The sequence below is a fragment of the Eptatretus burgeri genome, chromosome 4 (assembly GCF_056783735.1).
Source record: "Eptatretus burgeri isolate ZD-2024b chromosome 4, Ebu_testis_v1, whole genome shotgun sequence".
NCBI classification, from domain to species: Eukaryota; Metazoa; Chordata; class Myxini; order Myxiniformes; family Myxinidae; genus Eptatretus; species Eptatretus burgeri.
Genome location: NC_140964.1, coordinates 39,580,195 through 39,600,117, shown reverse-complemented (window position 1 = coordinate 39,600,117; position 19,923 = coordinate 39,580,195). Strand labels below are relative to the sequence as shown.

The following is a 19,923-nucleotide window of genomic DNA, read 5'->3' as shown; positions in this document are numbered from 1 at the left end:
TCCTGAAAATACCTGTACTCAAATGTGCAACGTCGGGCGTGGGATGGAAGTTACGTGTGCTCATTTGGCCGGTCTTCAGAATGCCCGGCAAGCGAAATTGCAACTCTTTATCAATGATGCCATGTTGCCAAATATAATTTTCATTCTTTTTGCAAGGGGACGAACAATGGCACTTTTTCTCAAGGCGAAAAAAAGATGCTCAAGAACCTTCAAGATCATGTCATCTCACATCTTGATGTATCCTGTCATGAGATCGTTTGACTCACTGTTCATTCTGGTGTTCCTTTCACAGGGAGGCAATTTTGCACGTAAAACATGGAAGTTTGTGGAATGTAATCCAGATTTCCACCATCCATCAGGCTTTGCTATTGAAGTCTTTTTTTTGGGGGCCGTATTATCAAAGTCGCAGCCAACAGCCCACCTGGCTTTTGGTCTGGAATTTCGCCTGAGTCTTGAGCATCCATTTGAAGCCGTTAAAGAAATATATGTCTTTACCAATTTGCTTTGCATTAACAGAAAGTTCTTACTTTTATTTATTTATTTATTTATTTTATCCTTGATGATTGATAAGAGACAGAAAGGCAGAAATGAAGTGATAAAGAGTCTGCTGGAAGGAGTGAGCAGAGAAGGATGGACTACAATATCAGAGAGAGAGAGAGGTGAGAAGAGAGAAGAGAGTGGTGAGAGGGGGCAGAGGAGAGAAAGGAGATTAAGTGAATAATAGAGAACAGGCAGCAAGACCGGCATCTAGATGAATTGAAACATAACACAGCCGGATCACATAAACCTATCACCAAGTGTCTCCTGAAATCAGCAATGGCTTTCGAGCAACGATGTTGTTGGAATACGTTTTGTCATCTGAAGAAATAACATTATTAGGTTACAGTGAGTGTGTGTCTTACCTAAGTTTACAATTTGGAGCCAATGAATGGGAATGAGTGCGAGAAACACAATAAGGAAGGCTGGAAGCCTCATCTTGTCTGTTCGTAAATTTTTCCTTGTATTCTCCAGCAGCCAAGATGAGGCTTTGGTTTACCAGGCTCCCAATGTGCTGGAGGAACGGTCGGCAATGCAGGCACAATGCTCGACAGGTAATCTTGCAAACCGCTTGCCGTGCTTGCAGAGCAAGGTCGTGAGAGATTGGAAGGGCGCTCTGTGCAGGGCTTATCGTCTTAGGGGAGACAGGGAAAGAACCGTTTCCAGGAAAGTTCCAACATCACCAATGCCACCCGTTCGTTGAGATGTGCTGAAGGATATTTGAGGAGTGAGAATAGCTGAATTTTGGACTCTCGTTGTCTTTAGGGATTTCTGGTTTTGTGATGATGTGGGCAAGCTAATCCCACTGAAGTAAGGTGAGGAAAATGTGTTGATACATTTGTAGAGGATTTGAAAGGCAGAACTGCCCCCAAATGAAACGTTTGTGTGTCGGTGAGGAGAAGGAGGCACCTGTTACCTTGAGTGTAGACCTATAAGTGTACACCCAACCCACGCTGTACAATATTGGCCTGTGGTGGCTGAGACGGCGCACACCACCTTCGGCATGGGTTGGGCCCTGTGCCACATTGTGTTGTATTGAGCCTTTTACAGCCTCTTTCAGCTGTTGGACTTTGACGTCGTGCCAGCAACTCAGCCTTGGAATATGTCTGTACAGACGAGCCTGTTACACCCAGCCCGGAAAGGGCCTGAAGAACAGCAGGAAGGTAGCACATTTGTTTTGAGAGTTCTGCCATGTAACACCAGGTATTTCCCACAACATTCCCAGGTGTGGGTATGATTAACTTCGACTTTTTTTCTTTTCATATATTTTGTGCACACGCTGGGGTAATTTGAAAGCACATGACGTTGCTGGCCGAAGCCTCCCACAAGGATTGCTGGAATACGAGCGACGAGGAATGGGGCTGGGTGGTGGGGAGGTATCAAGACTGGAATGAGAAAGAAGAGGAGGAAATTGAAGCTTATGAAATCATCTGAGGTTGAGAATCAACAAAGGTTTCAAACTTGAATGTTTTGAAAACCTCTTGACGTTTTGCTCACGTACCAGTGATAGTGCTGTCAGCGTTCGGAAGATTTCCTGTGAAAGGTCTGCTGTGAATAAGTACCGGTGGTTGCAATTGGGACATCTCATGTGGTGCTGCGGCCGCTCCACTGTCTGAGCTCAAAGCCTTGGGCTTTGTGGAAAAGTTTTGGCACTCTGCCTCTTGCTTGCTGCCCAAGTTTATTTCCCTTTTATTTCTTGTTGATTAAGCAGGCTGTGCAGAATTGTTGCAAGGGGGGAAAATCCGCGGTGAAACCACATTGGAACCCTTGTTGGTAACCGCAAGGAAAATTGTAGGGAAGGAGGTGGCGTGGTCGGAGCGGGTTGGAGGGTGGGGCGGTGGCAGTGAGTGGTAGGGGAGGGAGTTGGAGAAAGGGGACTGTGTTTTAATCTTTTATTTGTACTGTATGTTTTCTGGGCTTACAAAATAATAACAAAACTATGTAAAAAAAAAAAAAAAAAAATTGGCAAGCAGGCTGTCTCGCAGCATCTATGAAAGGTGCTTATACAATCTTTGGAAATGTTGACGGATTCCTGGATTTTAAAAAGCTTTGGGTGCAGTTGTCTGAGAATCTGATGTGCTTGTAATTAAAGATGATAACACATGAACAAGGAAACAAATAATGTAGACGGACACCTTTGGCCCCTTCGATGTCATGCATGTGCCATATCTACATCCTAGGACTCCCCCCCCCCACCAGGACTCTCTCCTGCCAGGACTCCAGCATGCAGTCGACTACTCGTTTCACAAAATGCGGCAATATCTTTAACATCCAGCGTACAGAAGGGACGACTGGCTTTACGTCCGCCAACCAAAGGAAGGCAATGCTCTGAGATTTAGCTCTCCTTGCTGTGCTGCACCAGTGTGGTAGTTTTTTTTTTTCTTCCGTGAACTCTTGACTTATCGGGAATCATACCCTGACTAGATGGCTTGATAACAATCACGTTACTAATTCAGCCATCCTGCAATAAACAGGAATATCCCCATGCCACCCGAATTAAAAATAACATTTGATTTAAAACAAAATCTCTGTCTTTAAGTGTTGGAATGAGGAGTCTTGTAATCAACAGCTTCACGCATCGTGCCTGGAGACTGACATTATACCTGGCAGAGGGTTGAAAGAGTGGGGGTTAGAGGGTGGAGTGATTTCAATGTACAACACGAGCCAAGCAATGTTTATAGCCATTGTCTACCTTCTTGTCTCTGTCACTGAATGCCATTATGGATCTGTCAGTTAAATATCAACACTTTATTTGCACACCGCTTCCGGCGGTGTAACTATGAAGTGTGGGAATGCTTGCAGGCGTCATGTCACCGAGCTTCCCGTAAAGGTGGCTTCAAATTCAACAGACAGGAGACTTAATCTGTACTTGACCATATTCCTCCTGGCTGTATATGTCACTCATCCCATAGTGACACCCTCTGGTTGAAACAGCCATCTGGTCATTTATTTTGCATACGTTATAATAATGAGGAAAAGAGCGCCGAACTTGCCAGTCTGCAACTGCTGGTTGTTGAGCTACGATTGGTAATTGTCTCTGATGCAAGATCAGATTATATTGCACCTGTCCAATGTACCATCTACCTGAAATGAGATTTGGACGGTGCTGAAGCACTCTTCCATTGAGGAATACAGTAGGTGGTTTTACCATTATCTTCCCAGTTCCCACCAATAGTTATATTAGGGCAGGGATTTGTAATTTGGACAGGGTCACCCATGGCTTTCTCTTTTCAAAAGCCATGACCGTGTCTGGAGTGTGTACAAACAAGTGGTATTTTTACAGAATCGAGAGAAGCCTCAATGTTACCTCCAAAACAATGACTTACTCCATGAGGCAACATCCTGCCCATCGAGACCGAGCATGGCATTTTGCAGTCAGATCCCATTCCGTCGGGAATCGGACCCAGATGAGACAACTCGAAGCAAGCTCCTTTATTTCTGTCTTGATGAGATGCAATATTACAAAGTTTTCAAATTTCCTTCTCGTCTCTGTTTCGTTGGCAACACGTTGAGATGTGTATGCATTATTTGTTAAAATCAATTTGGAGGACCAATCTTTAATATTTTTAGCATTTCGGAAAGGGTTGGGAAGCAGTTGTTAGCAGAGATGGATGAGGAAAGGGGTGTCGACGTGGTGGAGATGGAAGGAGGAGATGTTTTATTTCTTCCTTTTTTTTTTTTTTTTGCAACAAGCTGGAAAAGGCAACTGAATTTTTCCCTCTCTCCCAGAAAATGTGTGAGATTGATTGCTGAATTCACCTAATGTAGTCGCGATGGAGCAAGGCAGCTGTGGTCGAGAAAGCCACGGTATCGATTCGTAGCAGTATCGGTTTTCCATGCTGTTGGGCGAATGTCCACCAAACCTTTCTTGTTCCTTTTTCCGCTGCTATTTCATAAAGAGCGCTGGCTGCCAGGAGGCCTTACCTGCAGAAGCACTTAGAGAGCTTGGAGGAATATCCTGCCAGTGACGGGTTGGTGTATCTTTGCTTCCGTAACTTGCTGGGCTCTTTCAGCAAGAAACAATTCATCATGAGGTTGTTGCTTCAGGAACGGAAGGCTTTTTATAACAATTATCATTGAGGTCCAAATTCAGCTCCATTGGCTGACCCATCGTGGTATTATTTATTTATTTATTTTGGAATTTACCGAAAACTTCACGTATTTTCAACGAATCTTCCAGCAAATGTGTGTTTTATAGATTTGCCTCGCTTTGGTAAATTCTAAGCTATTCCATCTGTCTTGGAAGGTACTCGTATTTTGGGGTCCTTCCTGTTTTGTAAATACATTAGTAAAAGGTGAATAAACTTCAGAAACTGAGAAGTACCAGATCTGACCATTGTTGAATATTTCACTTCACAAAGGCAACTTGGTGAATTTACCAGTAATTTTTGTGGACAGAGCTCGAGGTTTCACCTTTGTGTGTCTCTGATTGGCTGTGCGACGTGGGACGTAAATATCTCGCACAGCCATTCACGAACCCACAAAGGCAGTACTTGGCTACTTCCACAGAAATCACTGGTAAAGTCACTAAGTTGCCTTTACTGCTCAACAGGGATTGAGAAAAGTGTGCTAACCTCCGTTGGAAGCAAAGTGAAGCTGACATTTTGGGCGTCAACCCTTCGTCGGAGCAAAAGGCCCTTCTTCTGGTAACCCTTTCATCAGAGAAATAAACCCTTCCCTTCCTGCTCCGACGAAGGATTAATGCCCGAAACGTCAGCTTTACTTTGCTTCCCATAACGCTTAGCATACCTTTGTCAACCTCCAGTTCATAAAACCTGTCGTTCAAGCTGTACACCTACGCAGCCCAACACAATTGCCTTGACTGTCACAAATCCTTTACGAATGTCTGTTCGGCAGTGTATTGGTAAATTTTGACAAAGTTTAGTACAGTATTCCTTTTTTACCACTTAATGGTGCATTTTTTTTTTCATTAATTAAAGGCTTTTGAAATGAGAAATTAAATAATGGTCAGATCTGGTGATTCTCAGCCTTTGAAGCTTGAGTTGAGTTTTCCTTTAAACTAGTTTTTCTTTTTTTATTTGTTAAACTTCAAGTGGAAGAAACTACAATGGATCAGAGAGCCGAGTTAAGCTATAATTGTAAACTAGCATGGGCCATCGGGGGTGATAGCTTATGTATACGTGGTGTTATCAAATCATTGCTGTCCGTTCATCCTCACCAACATCTTCTCTCAACCCACTTGGCAATAATATTCTTCTGCATTTCCATCCGTTTTTCATCATCTAAAGAAATATCTGCACTTGTGATTGTAAAATTTGCTGCATGTTTGATGTCACATTTAAGACGAAATGTCACTGTCTTGTTTTATTTTTGTTTTTTTTAAGCATTTCTGGAAAAAATACAGGTGATGATACAGTATATATTGCCATCCAGGTACATATTGTGCATCTAGAGATACAAAAGTAGTAATATAGATTTTCACTTCTGTGCTAGGACAAATGAGTCACATTCTTGAAAGATAAAGATCATCCATTTACATATTACATGGGCAAAAATGGTAACATATAGGTATCCCCACTCCTCCCTACTCCCCCACCCATCCCCCACTGCCATTATTATTTCCCACCGCCTTTTCTAGCTACTCATCTCAACTCCCTTACATTGTTTTCTTCCCCTTCTTCCAAACTCTCCTCTGACCATTTTATTCCCCTTTCTTCCACTTTCCTTTGTCTTCTCAATTTTATTTTTCAGTTTACCTTTTTTGGGGGAAATTATTTATGTTTATGGTCCAAATTGTGCCTTAGACTGTGATGCCATTTCTCATAACCTGGACCATCCTATTATATCACATGGAGTGGTCTGGCATGGTGACCTGTGGAGGTACAGCATGCTTACCTTTTCGCCGTTTAGTCGAGGTTCGATTGATGACCCAACTACAAACGATCAGATTGGTGCTTTGCAGCAGGGCGTTGCGTTACAAAGTGTGCCGTCCCTCGGATGGATGTTAAGCCGGGTGTCCTATCTGCTCACAATAGTTGGTGGATGTTAAGGATTCCTTTGTGTCCTTTTACAAGGTATCGCTGGCACCCTGAAACAAATTCTGAATTTTTTTTTTGGCGAAATCAACTTAACGGTACTACCGTAATTATTGGGAAAGTGAGGAAATATGCACTTATTAATCCACACTTGTAATAAAGCGTCAGCCTTCCTTTGATAACAAGCAAAGTTGGAACCATGTCACTTAAACGTTAAAAAAAGATATTTATACCAAATTTTGCCTACTATGAGGTTTAATATTGTGCCATTCCATGGCTTAATCTGTCAGTTTATGGCCTGCTTGTCCTATTTTCCACATTGGAACAACCTGTTATCAAACTTACATCTTGTATGAATGAGCACATTACTCACAGTTGACTTGGAAAGGTCCAAAGTGATGGAAATGTCACAAACTGCTTGCACCAAGTACCATCCATCCATCAATTGGAACCATACTCTGTACAGAGCGTCGGTGCTGCCGAAGCAGTCTCCTGGGCTATTGGGCACAATATTGGACGGGTCACCAGAAAGCTGGTACTCATTTGCCAACCTCAGAAGGATGACAGGTAGAGTTAACCCCACCTGGTATTAATTCAACGGATGGGTCGCCACTCCGACGCAGGATACTCGAATGGCTCAAGTACCATTCCAGATTGAAAATCAGCCAGTTCTTTCCCTTTATCACCTCTTGATTACCTGTGGGTTACAATACCTGCTCCACACCTTTCTTATGAAGGAGACATGGTGTTTCATATTGTGAGAAAATATGCACGTACACACGGGGAGGTTTCACGTCGTGTTTGGGTGTGCACTCCCAAAACTTTTGGTCATCTTGTGCAGACCACATGAAGCAGTCTCATATCAGGGATAAGTTACATCGTATTTTCTCCACATAAGGCTGGTGTAGAAAGGAGCAAGTGATTATATAATACTGGTTTTTCTACACCTGTAAGGGGTCTTTGACAAGTGGCGTGGCATAAAAGTCGATATCCCATTTCTTCTGACACATTATTTAAATTATTAGAAGGTGATGTTGTTAAACACTTTCCACATTGGGCCATTGTGTTGTTTCTGCAATTTTTAGCCCGTGTGCGTGAAGCAAAGAGTGGGGTCAAGGAATTGGTTCACTTTGTCTGTCTGTCTACAGACGCCAGTTTTTGATCGAGGAACTACTTAATTTAAATCGAATGTTATATTTTGAACACTGTAGAACACGAATCGGAGCATGAATTGGAGCACGAACCTGTAGTTTAGTATTACTTTGGCTCTAAATTTGGCAAGTTGTACGGAATCTCGTCCCGATTGCGCAGCGCACAGAGGAGTCAAGTATTGTTTTTAGTCCGGTAGTCAAACAAATTGGAAAATCAATCCGAACAGGAAACTTACTATTTTAGGGACGTCATAATGGACACATACAACAGGCACAAATAATCAATGTAACATGTTTAAACGAGGTGGTGTAAAAGATGGCGCATCAACAGCGGTAAACTTCCGAAATTTTTTTTTTCCCTACAACCTTCAAAATGTTTACTTTATTTCAATTGAATTGTATACTTGAACGCTGCAGAACACATATCGACTTCTTGGCACTTTCAGAAACCTTCCATTTAAGCAGTACTTGAACAAACTATTACGCCATTTTACGTCATCTCGACCAATCAAATTTTCCGCTTGCTCTCTCAGCTTTATGGAATAGTGAGATTCAGACAAAATGGCGGCTCTTAGGAAATATAGATCGGAAACGCAATGAAGAAGACTTTAAAAAACCTTTCCCTAACCCTTTCTTTCTCAAGACTGCACGGGGTTAGTTGTTCTATAAACTGTCGAGTTTGACCTTTGCTTTACAATGCAATAATTTACAGGTTAAGCTTTTTAACCGAGCCTATAAATCCTTGAATGTTCTAGAAGTTATAACCATCGGTTGCACTGGCATGAACTTTTAAGCCGCTGGAACTCTTTTATTATATGCGTGCCTGTGTACTCACGTTGTTGGCCCCCACTTAAAACTGCAAGCGATTTTTCGATTGGAGTTCCACACACCCATAATTAATGTCCTGTGGATAGCGGCATAGGAATACATTTGGATGAACCAACACCCAGGCAGATGATGTCCTTATTCCATGCTTGTTATAATGCACCAGTTCTGTAACAGGATTATCACTAATCTAATCCTTCAGGGATCCCAATTAAGCTCAAACGTCGGCACGAGAAAATGGTAGGAATGAGGCGCACGCAGCCTTAAGGGAATCATGAAATAATTAAATAACGTGCAAGATACGACACAAAATCCCAAGCCATGAACACAATAAACAATTCATGATACTGATTAAACAAACAAACCAGATTCAATGGCGTTATGGTTTTGAGTATCCGCTCTGAGTCTGGGAGGTTGGCGGTTCAAATCCCCACCATGTCATATCAACAACTTTAAAAATGGTATGTGTTACTTCCTTGCTTGATGCTCAGCATAAAAGACAATGAGAGAGCATGGACAAAAACCAGAGGTTGGCAACCATATAGTACAGGCTTGGTGGGCCCCTTCCTGCATTGAAGATCCTTCTAAGGGAACTCATATTAAATTAACCCCCAACTCTGGGCATCCACACACACCAACCATATATACAGACCTTGCAACTGTGGGAAATAGCAGCTGGTGAAAAGCCCCAGGGTGAATGGCAGGTGGACAGGCAGGCCAGCATGCAGTTATCTTGCCAAAGCAGAATGTCCAAGCATCAAGAGATGACCAAGCCAGTGAGAGTGTGAGTAGCAAAGACCAGTGAATACATGTAAAGTCAGGTCCAGAAAGAGAATGACTGCTGAGCCCTGGCTGCCCTTAAAGGGTCTGGTGGGCACCAGACAATGGCGTGCCATGTTCGTGCATTGCGAAAGCTTTGGCCAATCCTGATTGTAGTGCTCCTGAACCAATGGGCACTGTGGCTGTCAAGCAGTGGGAGCCAATGGTGTGCTACTTCGGTTCCTGCAATCAGAGGTAGCCATGCTGGAGGGTCCGCCTCTCCTTATGAATGCCAGAGGGGCCGAGGGTTCTTCCTCCTCTTCCCTCTTCACCACCGTGGTGTGCAGGAGGGGGGGGGTGTAACATTGTGCACACCATGAGCTGCAAGCCGGCTGCATCAATGTGGGGATGTGGAGGACGCTTGAAACACCTCCCCCCTTTTCGCCTCCACCTGGCTCCCACCCGTGGGACACAGGACGGGAAATCTTACCCTCTCTAGTCGAAAATAGACATGGCTCACCTCCTTCTCGAGCTGTATACCTATCACGTTTCCTTAATACATGGTTAAAAGTCCTAAGAACTATCCGGATACACATGCAGTAAGTACTAGGGCCTTAAACTAAATTCTGCCTCCTACGCAACAAACATAACTATTAAAAGTTTGGAAAAACTCCCAAAACCTTTAGAAGTTTGAATGGATGTTCGCAAAATAAATTTTGATGGTAAACAGTGTGATTTTTATGGAACCAGGTGAAAACGTAGTGATATTATTTCCAGAAAGTGCTTCTTATCTGCCTCTCTATCCTTCTTGTTTCATTGCTTCTGTCTGTATTTGTGTTCGTCTATAATCTAAATCGTTTCTCACTGTTGTAAAGGAAGTTTAAAAAAACAGTTTTTTCCAGTGTACTAATCGGTCTTCATCGTGGATTCGATGCTACTTTTTTCAGATAACTGGAATATTTGCATCTATATAATATAATAAGCTAAAGGGTTAACTTTGTGCGTCTACGTTCTTTGATGTGCTGAGCTGTCTTTGCTCCCTTATGTGAACCCATAGGCTTCATGATGACTTTCTCTTTTGCTTTCATCGGTTTTGAACTTTCCTCGACTTGATTTAGGTTGGATTTAAAAGCAAAATCTGTCCGTTTTACCTGGCTTATGCCATCATCTTGCCGCTCCTAGCTAGTTAGGTCATCCTCATAGTTGTTGTTCTAGCTGTGTAGTTAAATCGTCCTCTGCCTCACATCCAGAAAGTTGGTGTCTTCATTTTCATTTATTTATTTTAAAGTTATTTTATATGTGTATGGTATATATAAAGACAAAATGTCTCTCACACAATAACTGCTAGATGCACATATATGATCCCTACCTTGTCATGTGGTATTGGATGGTAGTAGAGTGACATGGGTACAAGCCGGTAAGCGGACATGGGTAGTCGATCAAGTCAAATTTAGTCGTTTGTCAGCTGTTACTAGCCAACAAAAGCGTCCATAGCAACGGTGATTTCTCACACATAACTAGGACATACCATGAACCTACCATACCAGTTTCATGTGTATCTGACTCATAGTGTCTGAGATATAACAAACTTCGTTTTTTTATTGTTTTCGACCAGGGTTCATTCAAAGTCGATCTTCTCCGACAGTTTTCATAGGATCCGGCTGGAAATTTTTGACAATATGGCTGAATGTACTCCCCACAGTCGTTCATGGCCCGATTTTTGATTTTCGAAAAAATTAATTTTTGAGATTTTTTTTTGAAAATTTCAAAGGTCCGTTGCGAGGCAACGGTGGTGTCCATAGCGAGGCAACGGTGGTGTCCATAGCAACGGTTCTCATTTGCACACAACTAGGTCATGGTATGAACCTACCAACCAAGTTTCATCGAAATCGCCGTTGTATTAACGGAGCACTGGACCGAACAGACATACATACAGACAGACAGACAGACAAACAAACATATCGACGGAAATACTGATAATAAGGGTGGACTAGATCGATGACCCAATATATCTGAGGTTTTAAATTGAACAGGTTTCAGATAGCTGTACATATCATGGAGGGCTGGGAGGGGAGCATGGAGGTACTGTATATGCACTTGCCTTTGAGCTATGTCACCTGGGTTTGAATCTCAACCCTGCTATAAACTGCCACCCTGGTGCTTTGCATGCAGGGCATGTCATCAATGTATGTCGTCCATCGGAGGGACGTTAAGCCGGAGGACTCGTCTGCCAGCGTCGATGGTGGACGTTAAAGATCCCTTGGTTCCCTTTGGGAAGAGGAGGCGGGTTATCGCCGATGCTGAACAAATTCCAGCTCTGACTGACTGCTGGGATGGCAATGGCAAACCACCCAGAATTACCGTTCTCAAGAGACTACACATTGATGATTATGATGATGATGATGATGAAAAGGATGATGAAAGATGAAAAGAAAAGAAAAATCTTTTGAAAAATAACCCACATCGGTTTCAAATAGAATTTTTATTGCAACTAAATTTGTGATACTCGTAATATTTCATTAATAATTGGCTTTTTGTTTCTCTTTATGCTTTCTGAGTTTTAGCATTTTGTCTTGGGAATTAAAATTCTGTTCTTACAGTTGGGTGCCTACAGTATTTCCACAAATGTTCAAGACCCTCCTTGCCCCAGTAATAGCTTCAAGGTGTTTCTCGCTGCATGGAGTTCAAAGATTATTTCTTATGATCGACATTTTTGAGCCACAGAAGATCATCAAAGTCTCTTTTGTATCCGGAGTCTTTTTTTTGCCCGACGGCAGTTTTCTGTCTCTGTGTTTTCAGTCCATTGTAGAACGGTTTAGACCAGTACGTTTTGCTTAAGTTCATTATACAGTCATCACATGACCTTAAGATAGCGAACACTCACTGACTGTATGTTCTTGAACTGCTACTACAACTACTACTACTACTATACTACTTCTACTACCACGACTAATATGCATGCTCAGCTAAGGGACGTGGCGACCCCCTTGAAGAGGTTGACCCTTTTGCACTTCATTTCCTTGGAACAGGGGGAACGTGAGGTTATAGCAGGAATTTGTAATTTTTTTTTTGCCCAGGATGCCGGCGATAGCTTGCCTACTCTTTATAAAGGGCACTGTGGGATTTTTAACATTCAACAACTAATTCTGGCAGACAGGACGCCAGCTTAACATCCATCCGAGGGATGGCATACATTGATGAATCACCCTACCTGTGAAACCGGGATGACAGTTTATAGCTAGGCAAAGATTCAAACCCAGGCTGGACAGCTTATAGGTGAGTGTACGTACCTCTAGAGTCTAGGCCATCCTGCTAGCCTTATGGTCTCAAATCCAGAACTACTAATGGATCACTGTCAGGATTTTTGGCATGGGGGTCAGGGGTTCCCACCCAATCTCAATGTCTTCAACCCGATGGTCCTCCCAACATTGTTCTTCTTTTCTCATCCATCTCTCTCCAACTTTTTTCCTCTCTGTCCTTCTTTGTCTTCTTTTTCTCAAGTTTCATTTGCTTATCTCTCTCCCCCTCCCACCCCCACCCACTCCCACTTCCTCATAGTTAGAACAAAGCATGTGCCCAATAAAAGTAGAAATACTAGTGTGGGTCATTCGATTCGCTGGTCTTACTTCTAAAGATACTATCGGTGTTTCTGAAATCTTATCATTGATCTCTTCATTTGAAAACTGTATCTCCTTCACATTTATTATACCAATATAATGCAGTAAATCTGGCCTTACTGGGCCAAGTGATACCTGTGATGATGTAAGACCGATGTATTATTAATAATAATAATCATTCATGTTAAGAGAAAGAAGGAAATTCGATATTCCGTTCTATGTTACTCATTTCTATGCATTTGTTTCTGACTTTCTGCGTCACTGTCAAAATCTCTAGCTTGAGCACTGCTGTCTGTATTTGACCTTTGGTTTTCAGCGGGCCGTCGGTGAAATTTCAATACCATATTAGGTCTTTATTTCTGATAAATGTCTCCGGTGATTTGTAACTACAAATACTTCTTCCGTGGTCTCTCCCGATTATCTTCCACAGGGATTGACTAACTGCCCTCAGACAAAGACGAGTTAAACTAGAAGGGCACTCGGTAGAGCGCATACCTCCGCCACACAATGCCTGATCCAAGAGAACATATCGGGCGCAATAATTTTTTGAAATATCATATCATGCTTTGTATCGTTTTTGGCCAGATCTTTCAATGGTGAAGAATCACTTTAAAAATGAAATAATTCTCATATCTAGATCCGGATTCAGATTTTCACCAAAATTGAATCAATTTCGCCTCGTCATACACCCAAACCCCGTCCACAAAGTTTCATCCAAATCCGTCCACAACCTTTTATGAAATTGTGCTTTTATCGTTTTTGGGCCGATCTCTCAATAGTGAAGAATCACTTAAAAAATTCTCAGATCTGCATCCAAGCCCAGATCTTCACCAAAATCTAATCGGTTCCTCTTTGTCACAAACATAACCCGCCCACCAAATTTCATCCGAATCCGTCCACAACGTTTTGAGATATCCTGCACATAAACAGACAAACAGACGGACAAGCCGGTAGGCGGACATGGGTAGTTGACTACCCAATATAACCTGATGCGATGGGCCCGTTCGATGGGGAATGACCTGAGGATTAAGCACAAGAAAATTCATGATTCGAGCTTCAAGGGTTAATTCTGCAGATTGTTTTTTCGTTAAAATACCCCCACATTTAGAAGTTTTTTGGCCGTTGCTAGGCAACGGAGGGGTCCATAGCAACGGTTCTTTCTCACACATAACGAGGACATACCGTGAACCTACCATACCAGTTTCATGTATATCTGACTCATAGTCTCTGAGATATAACGAACTTCGTTTTTTTTATTGTTTTCGACCAGGGTTCATTCAAAGTCTATCTTTTCCGACAGTTTTCATAGGATCCGGCTGGAAAAAATTTGACAATCTGGCTGAATGTACCGCCCACAGTCGCTCGTGGTCCGATTTTTGATTTTTGGAGAAAAATTAATTTTTTATGATTTTCCTAAAATTTCAAAGTCCCGTTGCTAGGCAACGGTGGTGTCCATAGCAACGGTTCTCATTTGCACACAACTAGGTCATGGTATGAACCTATCAACCACGTTTCATCGAAATCGCCATTTTAAATACTGATAATAAAGGTAGAACAAATCTCAAAAAAAAAAATTTTGAATTTTTTTTTTCGACTGGAGCGACTTCCCAACAAGCCGATAGGCTGCGATGGGTCACCGAGCATGGAAACTCTAAGATATAGAGGAAAATGGATGTCATATAGCAGATAGGGAATCACCTTAAGATTATACATATCAAATCTCATCCAGTTCCATCTACTGATAACTACTCGTTAACAATTTGAATGTACCGAAAGTACCGAAAATGCGGTTTGAAATCAGAAATCCCCAAAGTTCGAGGGGGTGCTGTGGTGAACAAAGATCTAAATCGAAAATCCGGCTCGATCGTTTGTGCACAATGTATTCCTGACGATTAGTGTGAATTTTTATGACCATCCGACCATAACCCTAGGAGGAGTAGCATTTGGCGCGAAGGCACCTCCAGCTTTCGCTTATTATCGATTTTTGCACTAATTGACCTTTGACCCCTGACCTAAGGGAAATTGGTCAATATGTCCTGAGGCAAAGTTGTAGTGCTCATTGAGTACCATGAACCTGCAAAGTTTCATTCGTATCGATGTACTCACCTGGTCGCGAGGGGCCTTCAATTTTCGCCATTTTTCGCGCATACCTTAATTGTAGGGGGCGCTGCGGGTAAAGTATTCCACATATCACAAAAACCGGAATATATTTGATAGAGCATCACCTGTAGATCATTCGTGCCAAATTTCATAACCCTACGTGGGATAATTGCTTTCGGAATTGATTTCGCGTGAACGGTTCCGATTTTGAAGGTTTTTCAGTTGTTGCTGGGGAACCAAAGCGTCCCCAGCAACCATCACAATTTCCAAAGCACTAGGTCATAAGATGTACCTACCACCCGAGTTTGGTCAAAATCCGCCCACGTTTACTACCAATTATGCTGATGACAAACGAACAAACATCCAAACAAACATCCAAACAAACAGACAGAATTACTGACAATAAGGGTCACCTATTTTGGCGACCCAACAGACAGGGGTGAAAACATAATCTCCTTCGAACTTCGGTGGCGGAGGTAAAAATGAAGGCATCATCAACACGTGTATAGCGGCCCCATTCAACTCATCGGATACCGGACTTTATTTTTCAATCTTCTCAACTCCAAACATTTTTTTTTTAATGATACAGGTATGCCGCCAGATCAGGACATACCAGAATTGACTTCTGCAATGCCCTGCTTGTAAGATTTAATTGCCAATGTCATTTCACGCTCTCATGTGCTTCCCAACTTCCCTCCACTTTGGCTTCGCACCAGGTGGAGGATAGTAAAGTCCTGACTTCTTGTCAAGCGGCCATTGTTGGGGTCGATACACCCCGTGGCGATGTGCCACATGCTGCAAGAGGGCATCTCGACACCGGAACACGCCTCAAACCAAGAGCACGCTTAATGAGCCTCGTCAGCTGCATTGGAGGCTGTGTATGAGCGAACCGTCTTACGAGGAAGGCACAATTTGTTTGGCTCTAATTAGAAATCCCTTTAGTCTTCACCTCTTACAGTGGAACAATAAGACCCAGGTTGCACAAGAAACATCTCTGTTTTTGATATCCTGTTGCTTATAAATGGTGATTTTGTAAGGGCTGTGGACTTGTCTTTTGGCTCGTGGAAGATTATTATTCATTCTTTTTTCTTTTACAGGTGGACCTAAAACCTGTATTTGTAATTAATTAAAGATGGGAAATGTATCATGCTTAACAAAAACTGCATGGCAAATTTAAATTAACCTTTCCCTTCTTATAAACCACAGCTGGTCTTGGCATTGTTATAGTAAAAGGAGAGGCCTAGTCAAATAGTAACAAACAAGATGGAATCTTTTTACTTTTTGTGTTTATTTTATTCTTTATTTTAAAAAAATCGTTCTTCACCTGAGGTTTGTTGACTCATAAATACCCACCCCCCCTCTTTTTTTTTTACATTGATACTGAGGTCTGCTTGTTACTGGTTATGGTTTGCTCACAAGTTTATAAAAGGAAAAAAAAAATAATTCAGTGACGATCTGCATTATGGTTACATTGATGCCTCAGTTGGTATAGCACTCAACTGTCTAATGTGGGTTAGATCTTTGACAAGGTTGGGTTCAGTGTTGGCTTAGTGGTGAAGACACAGGACCAGCGTCCCAGAGGCGGTGGGTTTACAAGTGGCCGAAGGCAGTGATGTTAAGGATTTGGATTCTCAGCTTCTGGAAAGCGAGCTAGTCTCATGTCATGTCACTATTGGATTGTCATTTAAAAAAATAAACATCCCAGCCGGATCACTTATTGACCAGGGAATGAAAAATCTGCTTGTCCCATGCCCTGGTCTGGTTTACATGTGACTCCATTTCGGATATTGTGCTTTTGTTCAAAAGTAGTACACTTTTGTGTGCTGTTAACCTATCTATTATGTGTTGTTACCCTGTCTATTGTGTGCTGTTACCTGAGCTGTTGTGTATTGTTACCCTATCTATTATGTGTTGTTACCCTATCTATTGTGTGCTGTTACCCGAGCTATTGTGTGCTGTTACCCTTTCCATTGTGTGCTGTTGCCCTAGCCATCGTGTGCTGTTACCCTAGCCATTGTGTGCTGCTACCCTAGCCATTGTGTACTGTTACCCTAGCCATTGTGTGCTGTTACCCTAGCCATCGTGTACTGTTACCCTAGCCATCGTGTGCTGATACCCTAGCCATCGTGTGCTGATACCCTAGCCATCGCGTGCTGTTACCCTAGCCATTATGTGCTGTTACCCTTTCCATTGTGTGCTGTTGCCCTAGCCATCGTGTGCTGTTACCCTAGCCATTGTGTGCTGCTACCCTAGCCATTGTGTACTGCTACCCTAGCCATTGTGTGCTGTTACCCTAGCCATCGTGTACTGTTACCCTAGCCATCGTGTACTGTTACCCTAGCCATCATGTGCTGATACCCTAGCCATCGTGTGCTGATACCCTAGCCATCGCGTGCTGTTACCCTAGCCATCGTGTACTGTTACCCTAGCCATTGTGTGCTGATACCCTAGCCATCGTGTGCTGATACCCTAGCCATCGCGTGCTGTTACCCTAGCCATTGTGTGCTGTTACCCTAGCCATTGTGTGCTGTTACCCTAGCCATTGTGTGCTGTTACCCTAGCCATCGTGTACTGTTACCCTAGCCATCGTGTGCTGATACCCTAGCCATCGTGTGCTGTTACCCTAGCCATCGCGTGCTGTTACCATAGACATTGTGTGCTGTTAGCTGAGCTATTGTATCCTGGCAAAATTCCCCGCTTGTAGTTAGCTGTGTAATTGGCACAACCTGTATTCAGTGGGATTGGGAATGCCGTGATGCGAGACTTGATGGCCTTTACCCTTGCCGTAATCACCTTGCGGTGCCAAAGCACATTGTGGAACTGCTTCAATGATAAGCTAATATAAGATAAGATGTTTATCAAGGCTAACAGTGAAAGATTAAAAATTGTTTCAAGATGCCTGAAGAGGTATACCACCCTTTAGCACTTTTGAATTATATCAAAAATTATGCAAGAATAGTGTACCGAGATAACATTAACACTGGTTGTTTCACAAAGTGTATTGAGTAATGAGATAATGAAGATATTAAATTTATTTTTTGCACTTTTTCCTTCTTTCAATGAGAATTGTTCAAGAGATGCACAAAACAGACAGATGAGCAAACCAAGACCTAAGCAGCAGAAAAGTGTTTACAGAGCGATGCACCGAACTACAGTAACTGCAAAAAGATAAAGCCAAAGTGTAACAGGGCAAACCAAATTAATAAAACGGAATAAATAGGAATGTGCACAATGAAAAAGTAAGGAGGATATTAGAAATCCAGAGCAGTAAAACTTGGTTGATATGATCTTCTCGGTGCTAATTGCTGCATGATACCAGGGACCCTGGGTTTTAATCCTCCATCCTGTGTTTATTTGGCAGTTAGAACTGTAATCCTCTTGTTGTTCATGCAAAATTACGTTGATACCCATTGATGGTCATCTCTCATTCAAGTGAAAGCTAACAGATATGCCCTCCTTCTTTCTTTCTTTGTTTCTTTCTTTAATATGGTTGTCATCCTGCATGTTATGTGTGTGCAAGCTTCTTAACTTCCATTGATCTTTAGACGCTCGAGAAATTAGACTAGAGCGAAGTCGACGGCGCGCCATCGCAAATCCCCACGCTTCCCACCTAAAGCAAAATGACCCAATATCAAATTTTGAGTTACATTTGTTACCATTTTAACCCTGTGACCCTAAGCCCCCACACCCGAGGACATGAACCTGGGGTCAAATCCAAAAATCGTTACGTATTTCATGCGTCCCTCAGTGTTGATTGCATATACAAAGTTTCATTAAAAAGATGTTTAAAAATGTGCCTGTAATTGCAGCATTTTTTTTGGTATTTGACCTTTTGACCCCTCCTCATCCGGTGTCCCAAAAATGAGTCTGCAAAGAAGAGCGAAGCTTGATTTTCAAATTCACAGCGATTCCACGGTACCCAAGCCATGCATTCCGAATGGTGCCAGTCAGATGCCCGTTGCTAATGTGTGCTGGAACGCCTCGAATATGATAAAATAACTCGTCATGAGAAGCAATGAAAAGTTAATTAATATGGTCTTGAACACAACAGAACTTCCCACAATAATATGGCAGGTGCAAAGGGCAAAGGCAGCATGGAAGCAGCAGAGCAAGTTTGCAAGCTCAGAAGGGAAGCTCTTGGAAATATGTTTATGAAGACCAAAGCATAGATTTATGATTATAGGTTGTGCATGTATTGTGTATCAATGTTAAAATCAAATTCTTCTTTAAAATCACCCTCGGGATGCCATTCATTGTGCCCAATAGGCATAGGCTACTGCATTTACCAATTAACACGGACCAGTGCTCGTCATAATGTCCATATTTTATTCTACATATTTATTAGGGATATATTAATAATGCTGGGGAGGAAGAGGAGAGAGGGTGGGGGGTGGGGTGAAGAATTTAACTTTCCTTTCTGTCCTCTCATACCTACTTTGTGCAGGCAGGATGGCCTCGAGGTGTGCACACTGTCCTCTGGGCTGTCTGTTCTCGGTTTGAATCTCGACCCAGTTATAAGATGTCATCCTTGTGTTTCACAGGCAGGGTGATCCATCCTTTTGTGTGCTGTTCTTTGTATGGACGTTAAATTGATTGTCCCGTCTGTTACCATTAGATCCATCCATCCATCCATCCATCCATCCATTGGGACCATACTCTGTGCAGAGCGTTGGTGCTGCCTAAGCAGTTTCCTTGGCTACTGGACACAATCCTGGATGGGTCGTCACTCCGACACAGTATACCAGCATGCTGGCACTCATTTTGCTGACCTCGGAAGGATGACAGTCAGAGTTAACCCCACCTGGTATTAATTCAACAGCTGAGCGGGATTTGAACTCAGGATCCTAGGATCCCAAGCCCACCACCCTAACCATGAAGCCAACACCAGGCATACCATTAGTTGGTAGACGTTAAGGATCCCACAGTGTGTCCTTTGCA

The 19,923-nt window shown here is 42.6% G+C and overlaps 1 protein-coding gene across 9 annotated transcripts in view; it reads left to right on the top strand.

Annotated features, from left to right (window-relative positions):
- LOC147027851 (myocyte-specific enhancer factor 2C-like) overlaps positions 1–19,923 on the top strand; it is a 135,245-nt gene that overhangs the window by 14,072 nt on the left and 101,250 nt on the right. The window lies entirely within an intron of this gene.